This window comes from Triticum aestivum, chromosome 2B (assembly GCF_018294505.1).
Source record: "Triticum aestivum cultivar Chinese Spring chromosome 2B, IWGSC CS RefSeq v2.1, whole genome shotgun sequence".
Taxonomy (NCBI): Eukaryota; Viridiplantae; Streptophyta; class Magnoliopsida; order Poales; family Poaceae; genus Triticum; species Triticum aestivum.
In genome coordinates, this window is record NC_057798.1 from 54,687,557 (window position 1) to 54,710,966 (window position 23,410).

At 43.4% G+C, this 23,410-nt stretch overlaps 1 pseudogene; it reads left to right on the top strand.

Annotated features, from left to right (window-relative positions):
* Positions 1-6,286: 6,286 nt before the first annotated feature.
* On the top strand, positions 6,287-16,215 carry LOC123040375 (probable flavin-containing monooxygenase 1; annotated as a pseudogene).
* The last annotated feature ends 7,195 nt before the right edge of the window (positions 16,216-23,410 follow it).

Here is a 23,410-nt window from a genome sequence, read left to right on the forward strand (position 1 = left end):
TTCAATTGCACATTTTTCAAAGAAAGAATATATATGCCAGGCATGCATGAATGAGAGCTATAATAAAGTTCAAGGACATAAGGTAGGTAAGAAGTAATTGGACTGTTGTGAGATAATGGAAGAGATCACTCTCGAGGCTTCTGCACCCACCAACGCGTGCCTCATGCTCATGGCCCTCTATAAATCAAGGATTATGTGCTAGTATTTGAAAACTAGAGCAACTAGCACACATTATGTGCTAGTATATGACCTAGATACCTCCTCAAGCTTGGTTTAATTCGAAGCTATGAATCACTAGAAATGAAAAACGTGTGCTTTTTTTGAACTACTTGATGGTCGTAAGGCTGTTGGGTACAGATGGATTTTAAAAGGAAGACGGACAATGATGGTAAGTTTCACCATTAAGAAAGCTCGACTTGTCGCTAAGATGTTTTCTGACAAGTTCAAGGAGTTGACTATGATGAGACTTTCTCACTCATAACGATGCTAAGAGTCTGCTGGAATTATATTAGCAGTTACTGCATTATTTATGAAATCTTGCAGATAGGATGTCAAAACATTGTTTCCTCGACAATTTACTTGAGGAAAGGTTGTATGTGATACAACCAGAAGGTTTTTTCAATCCTAAAAGATGCTAACAAGTATGCAAAGCTCCAGCAATCCTTCTAAGGATTGGAGTAAGCATCTCGGAGTTGGAATATACGCTTTGATGAGATGATCAAAGATTTTGGGTTTATACAAAGTTTATGAGAAACTTGTATTTCCAAAGAAGTGAGTGGGAGCACTATAGAATTTCTGATGAGTATATGTTGTTGACATATTTATCAGAAATGATGTAGAGTTTCTGGAAAGCATATAGGGTTATTCGAAAAGTGTTTTTCAATGGAAAACCTGGATTAAGCTACTTGAACATTGAGCATCAAGATCTATAAGGATAGATCAAAAACGCTTAATAGTACTTTCAAATGAACACATACCGTGAAAAGATTTTGAAGGAGTTCAAAATAGATCGGCAAAGAAGGAGTTCTTGATTGTGTTATTAGGTGTGAGTATTGAGTAAGACTCAAGACCTGACCACGACAGAATAGAGAGAAAGGACGAAGGTCGTCCCCTATGCTTTAGACGTAGGCTCTATAGTATGCTATGCTATGTACCGCACCTGAAGTGTGCCTTGCCATGAGTCAGTCAAGGGGTACAAGTGTGATCCAGGAATGGATCACAGGTCAACGGTCATGGTTATCCTTAGTAACTAGTGCACGAAGGAATTTTCTCGATTATGGAGGTGGTAAAAGAGTTCGTCGTAAAGGTTTACGTCGATGCAAACTTTGACACTAATCCGGATGATTCTGAGTAGTAAACTGGATTCGTATAGTAGAACAGTTATTTGGAATAGCTCCAAATAGAGCGTGGTAGCTGCATCTACAAGATGACATAGAGATTTGTAACGCACACACGGGTCTGAAAGGTTCAGACCCATTGACTAATAACCTCTCTCACAAGCGAGATATGATCAAACCCCATGGGTGTTGAATTCATTACAATCACATAGTGATGTGAACTAGATTATTGACTCTAGTGCAAGTGGGAGACTGTTGGAAATATGCCCTAGAGGCAATAATAAAATGGTTATTATTGTATTTCCTTGTTCATGATAATTGTCTATTGTTCATGCTATAATTATATTAACTGGAAATTGTAATACATGTGTGAATACATAGACCACAACATGTCCCTAGTGAGCCTCTAGTTGACTAGCTCGTTGGTCAATAAATGGTTATGGTTTCCTGACCATGGACATTGGATGTCATTGATAACGGGATCACATCATTAGGAGAATGATGTGATGGACAAGACCCAATCCTAAGCATAGCACAAGATCGTGTAGTTCGTTTGCTAAAGCTTTTCTAATGTCAAGTATCATTTCCTTAGACCATGAGATTGTGTAACTCCCGGATACCGTAGGAGTGCTTCGGGTGTACCAAACGTCACAACGTAACTGGGTGGCTATAAAGGTGCACTACAGGTATCTCCGAAAGTGTCTCTTGGGTTGGCACAAATCGAGACTGGGATTTGTCACTCCGTATGACGGAGAGGTATCTCTGGGCCCACTCGGTAGTGCATCATCATAATGAGCTCAATGTGACTAAGTAGTTAGTCATGGGATCATGCATTACGGAACGAGTAAAGTGACTTGCCGGTAACGAGATTGAACGAGGTATTGGGATAGCGACGATCAAATCTCGGGCAAGTAACGTAATTGACAAAGGGAATTGTATAAGGGATTGATTGAATCCTCGACATCGTGGTTCACCCGATGAGATCATCGTGGAACATGTGGGAGCCAACATGGGTATCCAGATCCCGCTGTTTGTTATTGGCCGGAGAGATGTCTCGGTCATGTCTGCATGATTACCGAACCCGTAAGGTCTACACACTTAAGGTTCGGTGATGCTAGAGTTGTTATGGGAATTAGTATGTGGTTAACGAATGTTGTTCGGAGTCCCGGATGAGATCCCGGATGTGACGAGGAGTTCCGGAATGGTCCGTCGGTGAAGATCGATATATTGGACGAAGGGTATTTGTGTTCGGAAGTGTTCCGGGGGTACCAGGCTATGGCCAGCATGACCGAAAGGTGTTTCGGGAGGCCCGACAAGTGTTGGAGGGCCTCATGGGCCAAAGGGGAAGGGGAAAACCAGCCCACTAAGGGATGGTGCGCCCCCCACACCCTTTCCCATGTTAGTTGGGGAGGTGGGGCGCCTCCACCTGGCTTGGGAGGCAATCCTCCACCTGCTTGGCTTGGGGGGCAAGTCTCCATGTATGATCCTGGTAGCTAGGCTTGGGAGGCAATAGGGATCCAACGCATGCAAATCTTGGAGCATCGTGTGTTGTGCACATCCAAACACGCACGGCCAGCGAGCAGGACATGCAAAAGCTATCTCCAAATGGAAACAACCGATTGTTCGATCAAAGGGAGCATTAAGGAGTCAGATTGTCATGGTGATACGGGTGCATCAGTGTCCAGGCCAGGAGCCTCTGCGCCGGATGATGCCACGGCTAACTCAACAGCCTGTTATTCATTTTCTCAAAAAAAAAACCCTGTTATTCATTTAATTCTTCGATTAAATTAAATTGTGAGTAAATTTTGTCTCTTTTTTTTAACGAGTTACAACTTGCTATGCTCTGAGTTCTATTATATAAGAAGACAAAGATTTCTTTTTTTGAACAGGGCATAACCCCCTTCCATTATATAAGCATAATGAAAATACAACCATTCGTCCTCCGACCAAGTTTAAAGAAAACAAAGAAAAGGGAAAGCGAGTTCAGTGCATCGCCAGAAAACCCACTGCAAGTGTCCGTCGTCGAAACACTTGCTATAGGGTGAAAACCCGACGGCACCTATCAGCAAACTACCCAAAAGGCAGGAAGAGTTCAAACGGGTTTAGGGGACGCTCACAAGGGAGCATATATAGGCAACCAAACTACATACACAGGGGCAGTAACCAGCAAACCCAAAGTCTACAAGGCAAAAGACTACGAATGATGCAGCCAGTGAAGCTTCGGGTCTCCGTCGTGTCATCAGCAGCTGCATAAATTCTCATCATAGTCGCTCTGTTGTTCCAGCTGAGCGGCCGCGCACCACATACCATTGCTTCCCGATCCTCACCTTTCAGCAATCCTTCCCAGAGAAATACACAAGCAGAAAACACCACATGACACAGAAACCTGGGCATTTTAATTCAAAGGTTGCTTTGTTACAGCAATTCCAGATTGCCCAACACACTGCAGCAAGACCAAATGTATAGAATTTGGCTGCATCATGAGTAATACTGCCAAATTTTATTTGGACGGAGATTAGTACCCAAAACTGAGCCAACAGTATGCCATGCTACTCTGGCTACTCGGTAAAGGAAGAATAGATGTTGAGAGGTCTCTCTATCATTGCAAAATGAGCATTTTGGGTTACCAGCCCAATTGCGCATGGTCATCACGTCTCTAGTCAGCACTGCGTCTTGAAATAATTGCGAAAGAAAAATCTAAATTTTCAGAGGTATCCTTGCATTCCAAATCCATCTGAAATCACAACCCACAGTGTTTTAAATTGTTTCAAGGTATTCGTACACAAACTTGGTAGTAAAGCTCTTTCTAGGGCCCAAACCCCACCTGATCTGGTCAGGCAACTCATATATTAAGCTCCAAGAGTTTATTAAGCTATTCGCAAAATAAAAGAGTTTATTAAGTTTCGCATCTCTACCCACTCCTCCAACAAAGGGGGGTGAAGACGTCTATGAAAGAAACTGTCAATGTTGATCACCCCTCATTCTGAGACAATGAATCTTGTATATTGCAAATGTTGAACAGCAACGGAAACTTAATACACAAGGAGGCATTATTGTTCAAAAGATCCGTCCACAACCTGGCAATGTTGTGAGAGTTTAGCATGATTTTTCTACGAGTGTGGATCTGGTGACTACGGGGTTCGGTGCCCCACTTTTGTGGTTCGTTGGATGCCAATCCGACGGTGAGGCCCTAAGTAAGTATACCAGTTCATAATAGCATGAAATAGGTAAAGAAGCTTCATTGTAGTACATATGTTGCAGCCTTGCAGGAGCTGGTACACTGCATGTACGGTACCCCACAAGTTAGATGGGAGATAGCTGCTACGTGTACTGGCAATCTGACTTGCATATCTATCATCTACTGGCCCTATAAATTTTTGCAAGCAAACCTGCATTTTGCAAGATTATTTTGTAAGAAAATTTATGCAACAAAAATTTGCAAGAGGATATGCATTTTGCAAGTAAACTGTGTAAGAATAATTTTGCAAGAAAAAATTGCAAGGGAATCTTCTGCTGAGTTTGCAAGAACAATATGTTCGGAAAATTTTGCAAGAAAAATTCATATATATTACCAGGCAAAACATACCATATTATCGCACCGAAAAACTCTCTGTTGAACGGTTGAAGCTACTCCATATAGCCCTGCACGTGTGCTAGAGTCCTAGCCAAAGCATTGCTCGTTACTCTTGCTGCATGCATCTATTGCATTCACTTGTCTAGCTTCTGGCTTGCTACCATGACTCTCCTATTTGTACTTCTGCTTCAGATGAATGTACAATACCAATGACGGTTTTTAAGGGGTCACCGTTGGATGGTATGGGGTGAATGAACGGCAGATAGAGGGATGGGGCAGTGCACCCATGGACACCGGATGATTTCTGTTTTTCTGCCGGCCATATAGTACTTTTTTACCTTCAGAATAGCTTTCCACGCGGAAGAGAGCCTTAAGTTACAATGAGAAGAGCTAAATGAACTAGATGATACCCCGCATGTTTAGGAGAGTCATCCCACTAATTTATATAGGAGTCATAATAATATAGTGAAAACAATCTCTAATATGGTCATCCCACTAATAATGTAGTGGATGACTCTCCTAGGTTGGTATATACTCAATTAGTGGGATGACTAGAAGGTAGAGAAATAGGCGTTTACACAATAATAAGAAGCTAGGGTTTCCGCCTCCTGTCAGTGGCGCAGCCTATCTGCCACTTCTCCTGTGGCCTTAGGGCCATGGGTGCATGCTGGATCCTGGCCCTTGCCGGCAGGAGGGCTCCGTTTTTAGGTGCTTCTTCAAGTTTTGTTAGGATAGACAGCGACGGCTTCTTGAAGATGGAATAAGGTTCTCCCGCCTAGCCCCCGTCTCGGTGGTGCGTCTAGTACCGTCGGACGGCGTGTGGAGGTGTGTCTCCGGTGGATCTTGTGGGATTTGGTTGATGGTTATCTATGGTGGATCTGCACGGATTTGTTCGTCTTTGTTCCAGTGTCCTTAGGTTGGATCCTTCCGATCTAAACTTCTCTTCATCAGCGGAGGTGGTTGTTCTGACGGTCCTATGGGGGCCTTAACGCGACGACTTCCCGACTGCCTACTACAACAAGTTGTGTCCGGCTTTGGCAAGGGGGGGGGGGGGGGGGGGGGGGGGCGATGACGGTGGCGCGTCTTCAGCTCGCTTCAGTGCTTGTAGTCCGTCGCTAGGTGGTCTATAAATCTGAATGTTTTATTATTTTTAATGTTCGTTGTACTCACATGATTGAAAATGAATAGATTGGAAGGTTCTCGTAAAAAAATAGTGGGACGGCTATATTAGAGTCTAAATTAGTGGGATGATCCTAATTAATTTATATCCCAATAATATAGTGAAAAAAAATCTCTTCGCGATATATAAGATATTTTCTTAACACCGGTGGTTCTGGATCCAGTGTACAAGCCATCGAAAGAGACGGCGGCAATGGTGCGACGAGGAAAACTCGTTCATTATGCCACCAGCCCAACACAGAGCTTGATTAGCTATCAACACCACCACGCTTAGCCATCACAGCGGGACGCCATTCTTAGCGTGAGTCCGTGACACCGTCGCACGCACACAACAAGGTCAGCCATGGACAAGAAGAGGGTGGCCATCGTCGGCGCCGGCCTGAGTGGCCTGGCGGCGTGCAAGCACCTCCTGGAGCGCGGCTGTCGGCCGGCCGTCTTCGAGGCGGACACCGTCCTCGGCGGCGTGTGGGCGCACGCACCAGAGTGCACCAGGCTCCAGACGCCACGGCCCATGTTCCAGTACTCCGACTTCCCGTGGCCGGAGTCTGTCACGGAGGTGTTCCCGGACCACCGCCAGGTCGCCGACTACCTCGACGCCTACACACGCCACTTCGGCGTGCTCGACTGCATCAGGTTCGGCTGCAGGGTGGTCGGGATGGAGTATGTGGGCGTCGGCGAGGAGGAGGTGGCGGCGTGGGAGGACTGGGCTGGGTGCGGCGAGGCGTTTGGTTCCGGCGACGGCGAGTGGCAGCTCACGGTGGCCGACGTCGACGGTCTCATGGAGGTAAGGGCTCAACCAGTTTGCACATACTTCCAAGGTACGTATATACTGTGTGTGCCCCTGCTTACACGGCACCATTGGTGCGCTCAGAACAGCACACTGCACTGTCGGATGTCGGTGATATTGATCCGTTTGCCTTTATTTGATGATGATAATATGCTGCACCTACTAATTTGATTTCTCGGCACATGAACGTCACACTCACACATGGAGGTGCCACCTGATAGATCCTTAGATCGGAGTGGGCTAGGAGATCCGATGAACCTACCTTGTTCAGGTGCAGATGAGGAACTCCCGGTACCGGCCATGGTGACGGTGGCCGGTGATGGCAGGGAGTGGATGGCGGCGACGTGTGGGCAGTGGCGGCGGCGGAGCTTCCCGTCACTGTCAGCGCTAGACCTAGATCGGATCGGGGTTTCCGGTGGGGAGCCTGGCAACGTGGTGAACCTCGTATTGCGTGTCGCCGGCCCCCACCTCTTTATGTAGCGCTGCGTGACAGGGGTCCGTCAACCAAATTGTGGTTGGGCGCCCCCGATCAGGACGCGGATCAGGGGTCCGTTGGGCCGTTGGGCGCACACGGGAGAGATCAACCTAACATTCTTCCCCTTGATCTCTACTTTACTTTTAACCTTATACATTCTAGTTTATTTGTTTCATCACATATTGGTACATAGAGCAAGTTTCATCGTCACAGCTTAAATGCCGGTAGAATCATACAGCTACAACATACGTTTTGTTCAGAAACAAATTCTGTTCCTTTTGGGCCTATCCAGGAATCATAAGGCCTTCCCTTAAACCCATGCCGGCTAAGTGTTCCTTGAACACATTGGGTGGTAAGCCTTTTATTAGCGGATCCTCAAGCATATCTTTTGTGTTTATATGCTCGAGACTTATAGTTTGATTCTGGATTTTATCTTTCACAACATAATACTTTATCTCTATTGTTTTGGCAGCATTACTTGACTTGTTGTTGTGAGCGTAAAATAACGCGGGCTGATTGTCGCAGTACATCTTTAGTGGTTTGTGAATACAATCTACAACTTTCAAGTCGGGTACAAATTTCTTTAGCCATATCGCCTGCCCCGTGGCTTCGAAACATGCTATGAATTCTGCATACATCGTGGATGATGCAACTGTTGACTGTTTGGAGCTTTTCCACGAAATAGCTCCCCTAGCGAGGGTGAATACTTATCCTGACGTGGATTTTCTACCATCTTTGTCCCCCGCAAAATCTGCGTCTGAATACCCTTTTATCTCTAGGGAATCAGATCTCATGTATGTTAGCATGTAGTCCTTCGTGCCTTGCGCATAACGCAATGCTTTCTTTACCATCTTCCAGTGCTCTATGCCTGGATTCTCTTGATATCTACCGAGTACCCCGGTGATGAAAGCTAAGTCAGGGCGAGTGCACACTTGTGCATACTGTAAGCTGCCAACTGCCGAAGCGTATGGTACTCCTTTCATTTGATCGATCTCATACTGATTCTTGGGACATTGAAATTTCCCAAAATTATCGCCCTTAACTATAGGAGCAGGTGTGGCTTTACTCGCATGCATATTATACTTTTTAAGAACCTTTTCTAAATATGCTTTCTGCGATAGTCCTAAGACTCCATTGTTTCTATCTCGGTGAATTTCTATGCCCAAAACATATGATGCTTCACCAAGATCTGTTATGTCAAAAGTCGAGGATAAGAACTTCTTTGTTTCTTGTAGTAGACTAACATCACTGCTAGCAAGCAGAATGTCATCCACATACAAGATTAGGAAAATATATTTCCCATTTTTAAACTTTGCATAAATGCAGTTATCCTCAATATTTTCCTTAAATCCAAAACTTTTAATCGTTTGATTAAACTTTAAATACCACTGCCTAGAGGCTTGCTTTAATCCATAAATGGATTTCTTTAGGAGGCATCCCATATTTTCCTTGCCTTCCATGATAAAACCCTTGGGCTGTTTCATGTAGACATTTTCTTTTAAATCTCCGTTGAGAAATGCCGTCTTTACATCCATTTGATGTAACTCTAAATCAAAATGAGCAACTAATGCCATTATGATTCTGAAAGAATCCTTACATGATACTGGAGAAAATGTCTCTTTGTAATCTATCCCTTCTCTTTGTGTAAATCCTTTTGCCACGAGTCGTGCTTTATATTTTTCTATATTCCCTTTAGAGTCATACTTAATTTTGTAGACCCATTTGCAGCCTACTGATTTGGCTCCTTTAGGAATTTCCTCTAAGTCCCAAACATCTTTGGAACTCATTGATTTCATCTCGTCTTCCATTGCCTTCATCCACATCGATGAATGAGGGCTTCTCATGGCTTCTTCATATGAGGTGGGATCTTTTTCCATATGAACCATTTCTATGTTATAAACTTTAAAGTCAGTAGAAATAGCTGACTTTCTTGGTCTTGTAGACCTTCTAAGGGCCTCAGTTTCTGGCACATTCTGTGCCTCAACTTCTGGCACTTCTTCTAAAATTTGCTGCTGCACCTCCCTTTCATGCTCAACAACGGGTTCAGTCGGCTCCTGACGAACAGGTTCCGGGTCTGCCCCCATAGTTATCATGGGTGGAGTTGCAACTGGTAGTGAGAAAAATGGCTCCTGAATCATCGGATTAGGTGCATGCACCCTCTTCTCCTCAAGATCAGTTTTCCGAGCTACCAAGCTCCCCCTCATCATTTCGTCCTCTAAAAAGACTGCATGTCTCGTTTCTACAAACTTTGTATATCTGTCTGGGCAGTAGAAACGAAAACCCTTTGATCAGTCTGGATAGCCAATGAAGTGGCAACTCACTGTTTTGGGATCTAACTTTCCAATGTTTGGACTAAACATTTTGGCCTCAGCAGGGCACCCCCACACCCTGAAGTGTTGTAGGGATGGCACCCTTCCTGTCCATAGCTCGTACGGTGTTTTGGGCACTGACTTGCTTGGTACTCTATTGAGAATGTGAATGGCGGTTTTAAGCGCCTCCATCCATAATCCCAATGGCAAGTTGGAATAACTCATCATGCTGCGCACCATATCCATAAGTGTACGGTTGCGCCTTTCAGCTACTCCATTTTGCTGAGGTTCGCCCGGCATTGAATACTGGGCAACAATGCCAGTCTCCTGCAAGAACTTTGCAAAAGGTCCAGGGACTTGGCCATATGGAGTGTGCCGACCGTAGTACTCTCCCCCACGGTCGGACCTAACTATCTTTATTCTTTTATCATGCTGATTTTCAACTTTAGCTTTGAATATTTTAAATTTATCCAACGCTTCAGATCTTTCTTTGATTGGATAAATATATCCATAGCGAGGGTAATCATCTATGAATGTTATGAACGAGTCATATCCATCCACACTTTTCACCGGAAATGGTCCACAAATATCAGTGTGGATGATTTCTAGTGTGCCTGTGCTATGGATTGCACCTTTTTTGATTTGTTTTACGTACTTTCCTTTAACGCAATCTATGCATTGTTCTAAGTCTGAAAATTCTAACGGTGGAAGAATTTCACTTTTGACTAATCTTTCTATTCTCCCCTTCGAAATATGGCCCAAGCGACAGTGCCATAATTTCGATGAGTCGAATGTTCTTTTTCTTTTCTTTTGCTCTTTATTCGATACGGAAACATTTTCTTTCACATTGCAAACGGAATAAACTTTTTCACGAAGTGATAACAAATAAAGCTCATCATGGAGTAAAGCATCATCCACATAAGCATTATTATACCAAATGGCACACTTGCCACATCCAAAATAACATTCATAATTATCTTTGTCCAAACAAGAAACACTAATTAAGTTTCTATGACATGATGGAACAAATAAAACATCTTTAAGTAGAATATTGAATCCGCCAGCTAACTCCAAGGAGATGTCACCGACAGCTTCAACTTCTGCTTCAACTCCGTTTGCCACTTCAATGCGTCTTTCGCTTCTTAGCGTAGTTCGCGTCGAATGGAATCCCTGTAAAGAATTTGCAACATGAACAGTTGCTCCTGAATCAATCCACCAAGTGGATTTCGAAAACTGTGTATACAAGGATTCATATACAAATGAAACTATATTGTTACCTCTTTTTGCCATGACTGACTTCAGCCAAGCAGCGCAGTCTTTCTCGTAATGCCCTTTCTGCTTGCAGTGGAGACACGTGTCTTTGTCCACTGAGAAAGGCTGTTGCTGATGCTGATGCTGATAGGGGGCTTTTCCATTCTTTGAAGGAGAACTTTTGTTGTTTTGATTGTAGTTCTTTTTTTTGTAATCCTTCACATAGTTGATTGAACCACCATGTGCGGCTTTGAGTCCATCCTCTTCTTGGACACACATTGCTATTGTCTTTTCAATGTCCCATGTTCCAGGTGACATATTATAGTTTACAACAAAAGTTGCAAACTCCTGTGGCAGTGAAGCCATGACCAGGTGGACCAGGAGCGCTGGTTTGATCTCCAGATCCGCATCCATGGGCTTGAGCTTTGCTGCCATATTACTTATCCTAAGGATGTGCTCTCTTATTCCACGACTACCACCTGTGTAGCATTCTGTCACCAGTTGCTCTAACACCTGGGTGGCATAGATCTTTGAAGAGCTAGTGAACTGGCTCTTTATCTTTGCAAGCAACTCCCCTGCGGAAGTGCACTCTGCAATGGAGCCCACAATGGCGCTCTGAATTGTATTCTTTATAAATGCCATGCACTTTTTGTTTGCATTGACCCACTTTTGGTTATCTATTAGGTAGGACTGCTCCAAAGGAGCATAGTCCCCCTTCTTTTTAGCCCATGCAGCATCATCATCAGTGGCCTCTCTTACTGGCTCTGTGGGTCTGATCGGTTGTGGTTTCTCCACAACCCAGTCAAGATCAGCACAAACAAATGCCAGTTCAACTTTCTTCCTCCACTCAGTGTGGTTGTCACCCCTGAGTGTCGGAACTTCTTTTAGGCAACTCATCAAGTGAAAGCCTCCTGAAATCACAATTTAAGTGACATCAATAAAACAATCATATTCAATAATCTAACGTTGGTCAAATTAAAACATACAATTGTCTATGCAATTAAATCTATATTACCGTTGGGCAGAATATTAGAAATAAATGCACCTCTAAATCTCAATAATAAAACATGATCATGTTATTAATAACATTGGTCATAAAAAATAACACAATCATATTTATTTTAATAATCACTTTAACATGCTCTTAAAAACATAATTCTTTTAAACTTTTATTTTCAAAAAAAGAGTAATATTAATTCTCTACGCAGCGGAAAAACATGAATAAAAATTCATGAACTTTTTACTCTTTGCAGAAACTTTTCTTTGACAAAATTAAAAAATCATGAACTTTTTAATTTTCACTATAAAATTCATGAACATTTCTTTCTCTGGAAAATTTCTTTTATATTTCCAGAAACTTTTCTACTTTTCTGTTTTCTAAACAAAATATTTCGTTGGAAAAAGCTTTGCATAGAAAAAACTATTTTCAATCTGCCCAAAACACTGGACAGACAAACCCTAAACCCTAAACCCTAAACCCTAAACCCTAAACCTAACCCTAAACCCTAAACCCTAAACCCAGCGCCTCCAGTTTTGGCCCAAGTGGCCTGCAACGGGTTAGGGTTTCGATCTGAGCCGTCTCTGGAGATCCGACGGCCAGGCGCCCGTTTCGCTCGAACAAAACAGCGAGTCCAACCCCAATCCAACCCTAGCGCCCCCACTCTTTCTCGATCTCTCTCTCGACCGCTCGCGCCGCTCTCGGCCGCTCGCTCCTCTCTCGCCCGCCCGCTCGGTCCCCGGTGCGCGAGCCACCGCCTGCGCGGCGAGCCAGGGCGGAGCGGCGATCCAGGGCGGCGCCCTGACGAGACAGTCCCTTCTCCCTTCCCTCCCCTCTCCGTTTTCTCTTTGACAGAGATAGACAGGCGCCTGCAGCGCTGTCGGGACTCCGCCGGCCGCCGGCGACGGCGATAGGCCACCGCGCCACGCGAGCTTCTCCCTTTCCCCGTTTTCTCCTTCCACCTCACGCCTCCTTCTTAGAGAGAGAGAGAGCCACGAGCAGAGTCAAACTCTGCTCCCCCTGTGCGTTCGACGGTGGAACACCCGTTTCTGCGGCGTCCGTTGCCATCCCCTTCGCCGGTGGCGCGTTCCCTCGTGGTGAGCGCGCCACCGTCGAGCGGTTTGGCGAGCGGCGCCCTTTGCCCCTCTCGGGGTGGTGTTCTTCTTCCGACGCCTCGGCTTGCCGATACGCGTCCGGATCGAGAGGAACAGGTGCGGCCATGACGGCGGCACAACTTTTCTTTTAGGTTTCTTTGCCCTTCTAGGGTTCTTTGGGAGGGGATCTCTTTTTGTTTCTCTCTTTTATCTTTGTACCGAAAATCTGCTAGCCCAATCTGGCTACCTGATACCATTGATAGATCCTTAGATCGGAGTGGGCTAGGAGATCCGGTGAACCTACCTTGTTCAGGTGCAGATAAGGAACTCCCAGTGCCGGCCATGGTGACGGTGGCCGGTGATGGCAGGGAGTGGATGGCGGAGATGTGTGGGAAGTGGCGGCGGCGGAGCTTCCCGTCACTGTCAGCGCTAGACCTAGATCGGGTCGGGGTTTTCGGTGGGGAGCCTGGCAACGCGGTGAACCTCGTACTGCGTGCCGCCGGCCCCCACCTCTTTATGTAGCGCTGCGTGACAGGGGCCCGTCAATCATATTGTGGTTGGGCGCCCCCGATCAGGGCGCGGATCAGGGGTCCGTTGGGCCGTTGGGCCCACACGGGAGAGATCAACCTAACACCACCTACTCCCCAAAAAATGGCATGTGACCACTGGATGTGAATAAATCAACATCTACTTTTCTTATCTTCTGACTTCAAGTGATACTCCATGTACTAGTAACCTCTCATCTTTGACGTTCTAGATTGAAGCTTGGATGACCACTAGCCTTCCGAATCTCAGGGAAAAAACTAGGAGCAGGAATCAAAGACTTTTGTTTACTAGTTACTATAGGGCAACAGCCCTACAGTCCTGTATTCTATATTTTTTTCCAGGCTTGTTTAAATCCGCTCCCACGGGTAGTCGAACCCAGGATTTGGGGTGCTACTGAGGTCACTGCAACCATAAATTCCTAGCTAGTAAGGGAATAATAGCAAAGTACGGTTCCATGAATTATTACAGTACCAACACTCCTCTACCATCAACACATAACCGACATCTAAAAAAAAATCACCCGGCACCGATCATATGCATGCTTGCACGTTGAGAGAAATGAGTTAGCGAGGACCACCTATTTAGTTATGTAGGATGTCCAGCTTTTACAATCGAACAACACGACAAACACCCAGATACAATCGATGGTAATCCTACGATCAGACTATACCCTGGAAGCGAAGAAGGAGTCAACTAAACTATCAGACCATGTTTTTATTGTACACATGCAACATAACTTTAGAAGTGCGGAAATTTTACTCTCTAAGATGTTTCTACATAGGTACCATAACATCAGTATTTCTATGAAAACACGCTACACCAAGAAAATTAAAATCAGGGAATATATGTGCACCATTTTCCAAATGTAATGCGTATAGATTGGCTAAGGGACAAGCAATTTTAATACTCCCTTCGATCCTTGTTACTTGTCGCTCAAAGGGATGTATCTAGCAGTATTTTAGTGCTAGATACATCCATTTGAGCGACAAGTAATATGGATTGGAGAGAGTAGTATTTTGTTAACTCGGAGTATATTTTTCTAGACTTAACCTTCCAGGTAAATGAAACAATGTTCATAAATCAAATAGTCTGTGCAATTCTATTTGCCTTCTTTTCAGGTACACAAGGCAGACTTTGTGATCCTTTGTATTGGGAGGTTCAGTGGTGTGCCCAACATACCTACATTTCCAGTTGGCAAAGGCCCAGAAGTGTTTGACGGGAAAGTGATCCACTCCATGGAGTACTCAAAAATGGGAGGCAAAAATGCTAGAGATATGATCAAGGACAAGCATGTGACTGTTATTGGCTACCTGAGATCAGCAGTAGACATTGCAAATGAGTGTGCCAACGTCAATGGTATGTAGACGATGCCACTTTCTTACAATATGATTATCTCCTTTCCTCTTGCATGAAGGTTGATATATCAAACTTAATTAGTGTTAAACCTAAGTGTTACAATATGTAGACGATTTTTGCTTTATTAAATGTGTCATTGTCTACCTTGGTTATAAAGTCTTGGGTTACATAGTTGCCTCAATAAAACAAAAATAGAAATGCCATGATTTTATTACTAATTGTTTATTTATTTTTAGGTACCGAAAAACCATGCACGATGGTAGTACGAACAAAGAGTTGGATTATACCAGACTACTATGCTTGGGGCGTCCACATTTCAAATTTCTATCTCACCCGTTTCGCCGAACTACTTATTCACAAGCCTGGTGAAGGCTTTCTCCTCAACATGTTGGCTACTGTCTTGACTCCACTGGTAGGGCTACATGTTATAATTTTTGTATTAAATTCTAATTGAACTTGTTTAAATGGTTTTGTTTTAGATTAAACCGATACATGCATGTGTTTTCCTTGTTTGTGTTGAGTAGAGGTTGATTTTTTCGAAGTTTGTTGAGAGCTACTACTCAATTGCAATGAGGAAGCATGACATGGTGCCTGACCATAGCTTTTTTGAGGGATTAGTGGCATGTGTAGCTGCCATTGCACCAAAGGATCATTACAAGAATCTGGAAGAAGGTAGCATCGTTCTTAAGAAGTCAAAAACATTCAGCTTTTGTGAAGAAGGTGTGCATTTTGAAGGTGAATGTACTCCAGTAAAGAGTGACATTGTTATCTTCGGAACCGGATTCAACGGTGATCAAAAGATCAAGGACATGTTCACATCAGAATACTTTCAGAGCATAGTCGTTGGCTCAACATCAACGACCGTGCCACTTTATAGGTAATCACATCGCTATATATGCACAATATTTATGTAGTTTGAACGTCTTGATTTTGAAGAGTACACTAATCCCTTATTTTAGGGAGTGCATCCATCCAAAGATTCCACAGCTCGCGGTCATCAGCTATTCCGAGAGCTTGACAAATATCTATACAACAGAGCTTATGTCCAAGTGGATATCACATTTTATGGATGGTGGTTTCAGATTGCCAAGTGTCAGAGAAATGCAGAGGGATGTCCTTGAATGGGAGAAGTTCATGAAGCGCTACTCTCGAGACTATTTCCGTAGGTCATGTGTTGGAATTGTTCATATATGGCACAATGATCAACTATGCCAGGACATGGGATGCAACCCAAGAAGGAAGAAGGGTTTTTCTCTGAATTATTTGAGCCTTATGGTCCTTGTGATTATGTTAATCTTCAGCCCAAGTAATAGTAGATCACATGTTTGCACACAATAAGTTTTCTACCAGATCCCTCATGTACACACATGTATAAGTTGTCTACCAGATCCCTCGTTGTTTACATACTTGCATGGTTACTTGTTATAATATTGTATGGTATTGTGCCAGGACATGTTCCTAGACATTAATTGTAGTCGGGTTGGTGGTTTGTTTGGTCCACTAATCTAGTGTAGTAATATCCAATGTCAAGGAAGAAATGAAACCATAGGCACAATTATACCATATAGTCATGCCTCTTAGAAATCCCTTATTGAAAGTATACTATATATGTAGAATTATATATAATGTTAGCTTATATTTTCTATTACTAATCCCTAGCTAATTGCACATACGTATCTACGAAACAGTAATAACAATACATATGTAAGATTTGAGTGACTGGAAATTTACTCACCTCAAAAAGATACAAAAGTATATAAACAAAGACTATGTCATCGTTTGAAATAGTGTTAGTCTCTTTATCCTTTGGTGGGATATATACTTACATTATTTTTTAGCAAAGACCACACACAACAATTCAAACTTGACTAGTGAAATAGAATAACAAAATTGTGATAGACTATAACCTCATGACATATTGCCTTATATATCCCAAATTTCACTAAGATGGTCAAATATGGGGCCTCCGTACACATCCATCGTGGGTACCATCCGGTCGCGAATGAAGTCCAGCCGCACACAGAGGAAAGCCCACACTACCCTCTCGACACCGCCCAAGACCGTCGGACCAAGCCTAGCAGGTACCATCGCTGATGGAAGAGCGCCGCCAAAACCACGCCACCACCTCCACCGGCCAGGCCCACTATGGCAGAGACACATAATTTGACCTAAGAGAGATCGAACTCAGGTCGTCTGGGCGAAACCACAGCGCCACCACCACTGGGCTATGAGCCCGTCCACGGAAGACCTTAAATTTTGCATGCAAGAATAGGGATGCCTTAATTTTTTATCTCCATCATATATGTTAGCAAGCTAGCTAGGCTTGGGAGGCAATAGGGAACTAAGGCATGCAATCATAGGCTACTTGTCCGGTTCTGGGCATTCAACCACGCAAGGTCTTTCAACACGATTGAAATCTCAATGCCGTGGTTAATTATTGTCACTCAAAAAGTCTCATCTTTAGAAGTAAAGTGTAGACATCAAGACCTAGAAAGAGCACCATATAGAAAAATAAGGTGCGCCGGCGTTGCGAGGACCCCTGCCATTGGCAGTTCAAGGATGGGGATGCATGGCGTATTGACATATTTTCTCTCAGTCGGCGGATGCGGGGAGGAGAAGCTGGACATCATGCTCCTCCCCTTGCTCGACGGGGTTGGAATGAACGAAAAATTTGATAGCCCCAACACCTGGCTGCTGCAGTCCATCTGTCCTGCTCACCATGTCCTTGTCATCCGGTCATCCGGCGCCCAGCTTGAAGATTAGGGTCCATGCTTGTATGTGATCCGTTCCTTTAGAATCTGATCCAGCTTTGTGGGTTTGGATCTGGATAGCCCATTAATTTTAAGCTTTGGGTAGAAAGATACAAATATTGATGCGAAATTGGTTACTCCTAGTACACTTCGTCTTTAATTCTTTTTGCAGGAGATTCTACACAGGTGTAGTTCTGTCTGATGCAAGTGCATAATCAATCTTCTTGCCATGAAAAAACCGCACTCCCAGATGTAAACTTTGAATGGCTCATAGTGTTGTGATGGTGCCATCTGAAAATCAATCTAAAAATGAACAATGTTACTTGTATGAGAAAATAGATTGTGGTTCTTGTATTTATGTAATCATTATGTCATCGTAGTCTTTAACAATCATGATTTGTTTTCCAATATCTATTAGGAATTTTGAAGTATTGAATTCTTATTAAAAAAACAACGTGCCGTTTGGAACAAAGTAATGGCTTACCAAGATTCCTACGGAATGAGGCAATTCCAATGGAATTTTGGAGGAAAACAAACACGATGTCTTACCTTATGTTTTCTCCATTTGTTTCTACATTTCCTGAGTTTTTCCTACCAGGTATCCAAAGTGACCATGTTGGAGTATTCAAGTGTTTTAGATTCCAGGAGAAATTTAGATTACATGACATCTCGGTCATGTGTTTTTCCTACTACTACATTTTAAGTTCTTGTGTTCCAAATGGGATCTATAGCTAGAAGAACAGACGTTCTAATGGAACTATTGATATGACAAGTAATATATAACAGCCTAAACCCTTAGCACGATACTCGGACACAAGTAACATGATGTTACACATGTTGAATATTGTAGAAACAATGCCGACCAATCAACATTGTCCTCCCCTTGATCTGAATTGACACTTCCAAGTGCCAAATCTTCAATTGCACATTTTTCAAAGAAAGAATATATATGCCAGGCATGCATGAATGAGAGCTATAATAAAGTTCAAGGACATAAGGTAGGTAACAAGTAATTGGACTGTTGTGAGATAATGGAAGAGATCACTCTCGAGGCTTCTGCACCCACCAACGCGTGCCTCATGCTCATGGCCCTCTATAAATCAAGGATTATGTGCTAGTATTTGAAAACTAGAGCAACTAGCACACATTATGTGCTAGTATATGACCTAGATACCTCCTCAAGCTTGGTTTAATTCGAAGCTATGAATCACTAGAAATGAAAAACGTGTGCTTTTTTTGAACTACTTGATGGTCGTAAGGCTGTTGGGTACAGATGGATTTTAAAAGGAAGACGAACAATGATGGTAAGTTTCACCATTAAGAAAGCTCGACTTGTCGCTAAGATGTTTTCTGACAAGTTCAAGGAGTTGACTATGATGAGACTTTCTCACTCATAACGATGCTAAGAGTCTGCTGGAATTATATTAGCAGTTACTGCATTATTTATGAAATCTTGCAGATAGGATGTCAAAACATTGTTTCCTCGACAATTTACTTGAGGAAAGGTTGTATGTGATACAACCAGAAGGTTTTTTCAATCCTAAAAGATGCTAACAAGTATGCAAAGCTCCAGCAATCCTTCTAAGGATTGGAGTAAGCATCTCGGAGTTGGAATATACGCTTTGATGAGATGATCAAAGATTTTGGGTTTATACAAAGTTTATGAGAAACTTGTATTTCCAAAGAAGTGAGTGGGAGCACTATAGAATTTCTGATGAGTATATGTTGTTGACATATTTATCAGAAATGATGTAGAGTTTCTGGAAAGCATATAGGGTTATTCGAAAAGTGTTTTTCAATGGAAAACCTGGATTAAGCTACTTGAACATTGAGCATCAAGATCTATAAGGATAGATCAAAAACGCTTAATAGTACTTTCAAATGAACACATACCGTGAAAAGATTTTGAAGGAGTTCAAAATAGATCGGCAAAGAAGGAGTTCTTGATTGTGTTATTAGGTGTGAGTATTGAGTAAGACTCAAGACCTGACCACGACAGAATAGAGAGAAAGGACGAAGGTCGTCCCCTATGCTTTAGACGTAGGCTCTATAGTATGCTATGCTATGTACCGCACCTGAAGTGTGCCTTGCCATGAGTCAGTCAAGGGGTACAAGTGTGATCCAGGAATGGATCACAGGTCAACGGTCATGGTTATCCTTAGTAACTAGTGCACGAAGGAATTTTCTCGATTATGGAGGTGGTAAAAGAGTTCGTCGTAAAGGGTTACGTCGATGCAAACTTTGACACTAATCCGGATGATTCTGAGTAGTAAACTGGATTCGTATAGTAGAACAGTTATTTGGAATAGCTCCAAATAGAGCGTGGTAGCTGCATCTACAAGATGACATAGAGATTTGTAACGCACACACGGATCTGAAAGGTTCAGACCCGTTGACTAATAACCTCTCTCACAAGCGAGATATGATCAAACCCCATGGGTGTTGAATTCATTACAATCACATAGTGATGTGAACTAGATTATTGACTCTAGTGCAAGTGGGAGACTGTTGGAAATATGCCCTAGAGGCAATAATAAAATGGTTATTATTGTATTTCCTTGTTCATGATAATTGTCTATTGTTCATGCTATAATTATATTAACTGGAAATTGTAATACATGTGTGAATACATAGACCACAACATGTCCCTAGTGAGCCTCTAGTTGACTAGCTCGTTGGTCAATAAATGGTTACGGTTTCCTGACCATGGACATTGGATGTCATTGATAACGGGATCACATCATTAGGAGAATGATGTGATGGACAAGACCCAATCCTAAGCATAGCACAAGATCGTGTAGTTCGTTTGCTAAAGCTTTTCTAATGTCAAGTATCATTTCCTTAGACCATGAGATTGTGTAACTCCCGGATACCGTAGGAGTGCTTCGGGTGTACCAAACGTCACAACGTAACTGGGTGGCTATAAAGGTGCACTACAGGTATCTCCGAAAGTGTCTCTTGGGTTGGCACAAATCGAGACTGGGATTTGTCACTCCGTATGACGGAGAGGTATCTCCGGGCCCACTCGGTAGTGCATCATCATAATGAGCTCAATGTGACTAAGTAGTTAGTCATGGGATCATGCATTACGGAACGAGTAAAGTGACTTGCCGGTAACGAGATTGAACGAGGTATTGGGATAGCGACGATCAAATCTCGGGCAAGTAACGTAATTGACAAAGGGAATTGTATAAGGGATTGATTGAATCCTCGACATCGTGGTTCACCCGATGAGATCATCGTGGAACATGTGGGAGCCAACATGGGTATCCAGATCCCGCTGTTTGTTATTGGCCGGAGAGATGTCTCGGTCATGTCTGCATGATTACCGAACCCGTAAGGTCTACACACTTAAGGTTCGGTGATGCTAGAGTTGTTATGGGAATTAGTATGTGGTTAACGAATGTTGTTCGGAGTCCCGGATGAGATCCCGGATGTGACGAGGAGTTCCGGAATGGTCCGTCGGTGAAGATCGATATATTGGACGAAGGGTATTTGTGTTCGGAAGTGTTCCGGGGGTACCAGGCTATGGCCAGCATGACCGAAAGGTGTTTCGGGAGGCCCGACAAGTGTTGGAGGGCCTCATGGGCCAAAGGGGAAGGGGAAAACCAGCCCACTAAGGGATGGTGCGCCCCCCACACCCTTTCCCATGTTAGTTGGGGAGGTGGGGCGCCTCCACCTGGCTTGGGAGGCAATCCTCCACCTGCTTGGCTTGGGGGGCAAGTCTCCATGTATGATCCTGGTAGCTAGGCTTGGGAGGCAATAGGGATCCAACGCATGCAAATCTTGGAGCATCGTGTGTTGTGCACATCCAAACACGCACGGCCAGCGAGCAGGACATGCAAAAGCTATCTCCAAACGGAAACAACCGATTGTTCGATCAAAGGGAGCATTAAGGAGTCAGATTGTCATGGTGATACGGGTGCATCAGTGTCCAGGCCAGGAGCCTCTGGGCCGGATGATGCCACGGCTAACTCAACAGCCTGTTATTCATTTTCTCAAAAAAAAAAACCCTGTTATTCATTTAATTCTTCGATTAAATTAAATTGTGAGTAAATTTTGTCTCTTTTTTTTAACGAGTTACAACTTGCTATGCTCTGAGTTCTATTATATAAGAAGACAAAGATTTCTTTTTTTGAACAGGGCATAACCACCTTCCATTATATAAGCATAATGAAAATACAACCATTCGTCCTCCGACCAAGTTTAAAGAAAACAAAGAAAAGGGAAAGCGAGTTCAGTGCATCGCCAGAAAACCCACTGCAAGTGTCCGTCGTCGAAACACTTGCTATAGGGTGAAAACCCGACGGCACCTATCAGCAAACTACCCAAAAGGCAGGAAGAGTTCAAACGGGTTTAGGGGACGCTCACAAGGGAGCATATATAGGCAACCAAACTACATACACAGGGGCAGTAACCAGCAAACCCAAAGTCTACAAGGCAAAAGACTACGAATGATGCAGCCAGTGAAGCTTCGGGTCTCCGTCGTGTCATCAGCAGCTGCATAAATTCTCATCATAGTCGCTCTGTTGTTCCAGCTGAGCGGCCGCGCACCACATACCATTGCTTCCCGATCCTCACCTTTCAGCAATCCTTCCCAGAGAAATACACAAGCAGAAAACACCACATGACACAGAAACCTGGGCATTTTAATTCAAAGGTTGCTTTGTTACAGCAATTCCAGATTGCCCAACACACTGCAGCAAGACCAAATGTATAGAATTTGGCTGCATCATGAGTAATACTGCCAAATTTTATTTGGACGGAGATTAGTACCCAAAACTGAGCCAACAGTATGCCATGCTACTCTGGCTACTCGGTAAAGGAAGAATAGATGTTGAGAGGTCTCTCTATCATTGCAAAATGAGCATTTTGGGTTACCAGCCCAATTGCGCATGGTCATCACGTCTCTAGTCAGCACTGCGTCTTGAAATAATTGCCAAAGAAAAATCTAAATTTTCAGAGGTATCCTTGCATTCCAAATCCATCTGAAATCACAACCCACAGTGTTTTAAATTGTTTCAAGGTATTCGTACACAAACTTGGTAGTAAAGCTCTTTCTAGGGCCCAAACCCCACCTGATCTGGTCAGGCAACTCATATATTAAGCTCCAAGAGTTTATTAAGCTATTCGCAAAATAAAAGAGTTTATTAAGTTTCGCATCTCTACCCACTCCTCCAACAAAGGGGGGTGAAGACGTCTATGAAAGAAACTGTCAATGTTGATCACCCCTCATTCTGAGACAATGAATCTTGTATATTGCAAATGTTGAACAGCAACGGAAACTTAATACACAAGGAGGCATTATTGTTCAAAAGATCCGTCCACAACCTGGCAATGTTGTGAGAGTTTAGCATGATTTTTCTACGAGTGTGGATCTGGTGACTACGGGGTTCGGTGCCCCACTTTTGTGGTTCGTTGGATGCCAATCCGACGGTGAGGCCCTAAGTAAGTATACCAGTTCATAATAGCATGAAATAGGTAAAGAAGCTTCATTGTAGTACATATGTTGCAGCCTTGCAGGAGCTGGTACACTGCATGTACGGTACCCCACAAGTTAGATGGGAGATAGCTGCTACGTGTACTGGCAATCTGACTTGCATATCTATCATCTACTGGCCCTATAAATTTTTGCAAGCAAACCTGCATTTTGCAAGATTATTTTGTAAGAAAATTTATGCAACAAAAATTTGCAAGAGGATATGCATTTTGCAAGTAAACTGTGTAAGAATAATTTTGCAAGAAAAAATTGCAA